Here is a 4,481-nt window from a genome sequence, read left to right on the forward strand (position 1 = left end):
GGTCGCACACCGGGATGTGGAGTGCCCGGCCCAAACCCGCTACCCCCCCCCCCCCCCCCCAACACCCGAAAGCGAGCCCCGGTTTGTGGATTAAAAGTGAAGCGGCAAAGATTTGTAAAACAGCGTGAAATGATGAACCAGAAGCCCAAAGTAATGGTGGGAATAAAAGTTCCAAAATGTGAAATGGTGAACCAGAAGTTGTGTGAACTGTTTAACCCAAAGTGGCAAAAATGGATTAAAAGGGGTGAAATGATCGACCGCAAAGCAGGGCAAGCATTAAACAAAAGCAGCAGCATTTTTTAAAAAGGGACAAATGGTTTACCAGAATCCCAAAAGAATGCTCAGAGACTTAAGTCCCAAAGGGGAAATGGTTAACCAGTAGCTGGGTGAACTGCTTAACCCAAAGTGGGAAAAAGGATAAAAAAGGGGTGAACTGATCAACCAGAAGTCGACAACAATGTGCGGCGATTAAGTCTGAAAGAGGGAAAGGTTGACCGGAAAGCAGGGAAATGATTAAACAAAAGCAGAAAAATTCAGTAAAAAGGGGCAAGTGGTGAACCAGAAGTTGGGTGAACTGCTTAACCAAAAGTGGGAAAGAGGATTAAAAGGGGAGAAATGTTGAACCAGATGTCGAAAACAATGCGCGGCGATGAAGTCTGAAAGAGGAAAAGGTTGACCGCAAAGCAGGGAAAGGATTAAACAGAAGCAGCAATATCTTTTAAAAAGGGACAAATGGTGAACCAGAATCCCAAAAGAATGCTCAGAGACTTAAGTCCCAAAGGGGCAAATGGTTAACCAGAAGCTGGGTGAACTGTTTAACCAAAAGTGGGAAAAAGGATTAAAATGTTGTGAAATGATTAACCAGAAGGCGAAAGCAAAGTGCGGCGGCGAAGTCCTAAAGGGGAAAAGGTTGACCATAAAGCAGGGAAATGATTAAACAAAAGCGGAAAAATTCAGTAAGAAGGGGCAAATGGTTAACCAGAAGTTGGGTGAACTGCTTAACCAAAAGTGGGAAAAAGGATTAAAAGGGGAGAAATGTTTAACCAGATGTCGAAAACAATGCGCGGCGATGAAGTCTGAAAGAGGAATAGGTCGACCGCAAAGCAGGGAAATGATTAAACAAAAGCAGAAAAATTCAGTAAAAAGGGGCAAATGGTGAACCAGAAGCTGGGTGAACTGCTTAACCAAAAGTGGGAAAAAGGATTAAAAGGGGAGAAATGTTGAACCAGATGTCGAAAACAAGGTGCGGCGATGAAGTCTGAAAGAGGAATAGGTCGACCGCAAAGCAGGGAAAGGTTTAATCAAAAGCAGCAATATCTTTTAAAAAGGGACAAATGGTGAACCAGAATCACAAAAGAATGCTCAGAGACTTAAGTCCCAAAGGGGAAATGGTTAACCAGTAGCTGGGTGAACTGTCCAACCCAAAGTGGGAAAAAGGATTAAAAGGGGTGAAATGATTAACCAGGAGGCTAAAGCAATGTGCCGCGGTGAAGTCCTAAAGGGGAAGGTTGACCAGAAAGCAGGGAAAGCATTAAACAAAAGCGGCAACATTTTTTAAAAAGTGGCAAATGGTTAACCAGAATCCCAAAAGAATGCTCAGAGACTTAAGTCCCAAAGGGGAAATGGTGAACCAGAAGCTGGGTGAACTGGTGAACCAAAAGTGGGAAAAAGGATTAAAAGGGGAGAAATGATTAACCAGGAGGCTGAAGCAATGTGCCGCGGTGAAGTCCTAAAGGGTAAAAGGTTGACAAGAAAGCAGGGAAATGATTAAACCAAAGCGGAAAAATTCAGTATAATGGGGCAAATGGTTAACCAGAAGCTGGGTGAAATGGTTAACCAAAAGTGGCAAAAAAAGATTTAAAGGGGAAAAATGATTAACCAGAAGTCGACAACAATGCTCGGCGATGAAGTCTGAAAGGGGAAAAGGTTGACCAGAAAGCAGGGAAACGATTAAACAAAAGCGGCAACATTTTTTAAAAAGTGGCAAATGGTTAACCAGAATCCCAAAAGAATGCTCAGAGACTAAGTCCCAAAGGGGAAATGGTTAACCAGAAGCTGGGGGAAATGGTTAACCAAAAGTTGCAAAAATGATTAAAAGGGGTGAAATGATTAACCAGGAGGCTGAAGCAATGTGCCGCGGTGAAGTCCTAAAGGGGAAAAGGTTGACCACAAAGCAGGGAAAGCATTAAACAAAAGCGGCAACATTTTTTAAAAATTGGCAAATGATTAACCAGAATCCCAAAAGAATGCTCAGAGACTAAGTCCCAAAGGGGAAATGGTTAACCAGAAGCAGGGGGAAATGGTTAACCAAAAGTTGCAAAAATGATTAAAAGGGGTGAAATGATTAACCAGGAGGCTGAAGCAATGTGCCGCGGTGAAGTCCTAAAGGGGAAAAGGTTGACCACAAAGCAGGGAAAGCATTAAACAAAAGCGGCAACATTTTTAAAAAAGTGGCAAATGATTAACCAGAATCCCAAAAGAATGCTCAGAGACTAAGTCCCAAAGGGGAAATGGTTAACCAGAAGCTGGGGGAAATGGTTAACCAAAAGTTGCAAAAATGATTAAAAGGGGTGAAATGATTAACCAGGAGGCTAAAGCAATGTGCCGCGGTGAAGTCTGAAAGAGGGAAAGGTTGACCAGAAAGCATTAAACAAAAGTGGCAACATTTTAAAATAATTGGCAAATGGTTAACCAGAATCCCAAAAGAATGCTCAGAGACTAAGTCCCAAAGGGGAAATGGTTAACCAGAAGCTGGGGGAAATGGTTAACCAAAAGTTGCAAAAATGATTAAAAGGGGTGAAATGATTAACCAGGAGGCTAAAGCAATGTGCCGCGGTGAAGTCCTAAAGGGGAAAAGGTTGACCAGAAAGCAGGGAAAGCATTAAACAAAAGCGGCAACATTTTTTAAAAAGTGGCAAATGGTTAACCAGAATCCCAAAAGAATGCTCAGAGACCAAGTCCCAAAGGGGAAATGGTTAACCAGAAGCTGGGGGAAATGGTTAACCAAAAGTTGCAAAAATGATTAAAAGGGGTGAAATGATTAACCAGGAGGCTGAAGCAATGTGCCGCGGTGAAGTCTGAAAGAGGGAAAGGTTGACCAGAAAGCATTAAACAAAAGTGGCAACATTTTTTAAAAATTGGCAAATGGTTAACCAGAATCCCAAAAGAATGCTCACAGACTAAGTCCCAAAGGGGAAATGGTTAACCAGAAGCTGGGTGAAATGGTTAACCAAAAGTTACAAAAATGATTAAAAGGGGTGAAATGATCAACCAGAAGTCGAAAACAATGTGCGGCGATGAAGTCCTAAGGTGGAAAAGTTACCCAGAAGGCAGGGAAATGATCAAACGAAAGCAGCCAAAAAATTATTAAAAGAGGGGAACTGATGAACCAAAAGATGAGAAACGGCCCGCAGAGACTAAGTCCAAAACGGGAACTGGTGAACCGGAAATGATTAACCAAAAACTAAGTCCGAAGAGGGAACTGGTAAACCAGAACTGAGTAACCCGATTTTTAAAATTAATTATAAATGGGGAAACGATTGAGCAAAAGGCGGAAATTAAGTCACAGGGACCAGGTCCGAAAGGGCAAGAGGTTACCCCGTAGGGGGCATTCGTCAACTCAATCTGAAAATTTTGGAGGCAAATCTGACCAAAATGCGGAAATCGGACCACACCGCGAGGGGCGCCATTCGACGGGGCAGGGGTAGACGCGTCGAACGGTGCCTGAAGGTCCCGGCTGCGACACGTGAGTCCGGAGATATGGCCAGTCAAAGTCTGATGGGAGGTACCGAAGCCGAAAAATCGAAACGCGTTTGCGGCGATTCGGTGTCAGAAAGTCGGTCACGAATTCAAATTCGTCCCGCTGATTCGCCAATTGCCAGCCGGTTCCGGGGGGATTGGCGGGGTACCTGCAGGATAGTAAGAGGTGGCATGTCGAGACTTAGCCTGTTTACCAGACTTGTGTCCAGCGCCTCCAGGTCTGCAGAGACCGACCCGGGCTGCCGCCCAACCGACTTTTAAGCCTTTTGGGAGTGGGAATTTTTCCCATTTTTCCCCATTTTTCGGGTTTTTTGGTCGGGCTTGAAAACGGCGGCCCCGAGGCCTCCCGGGGCTGGCGGGCTTCGGCTCCCTTGCGAGAGGGTCCGAATTCCACCCGTTTAAGCCCAGAAAGGAGTTCGGAAGTCAGTCGGTCGAGGGAACCCCTTCGGAAGTCCGACGGGGATGGATTCGGCCGGCGTTTCGGATCTCCGGTCAGAGGATTCCCCCCCTGGGCGGGGGGGTGCGAGTAGCTGCCGGCAAACGGTCCCTTGCACTTGTGGCACAAAAAGTCCGAGCACAGGTTAATGAGTTGGCCGCGGAAGCCCCTATGCCGAAATGAGAAAGCCCCCGTTGCGGGGATTTAGTGACGCATCTGCGGCCGGAGGTGGGAGGCCGTCCTGCCGAATTGACACTTGTCATTCGGGCACCTAGGGATTGGTCGG

The sequence above is a fragment of the Heptranchias perlo genome, unplaced genomic scaffold (assembly GCF_035084215.1).
Source record: "Heptranchias perlo isolate sHepPer1 unplaced genomic scaffold, sHepPer1.hap1 HAP1_SCAFFOLD_343, whole genome shotgun sequence".
Taxonomy (NCBI): Eukaryota; Metazoa; Chordata; class Chondrichthyes; order Hexanchiformes; family Hexanchidae; genus Heptranchias; species Heptranchias perlo.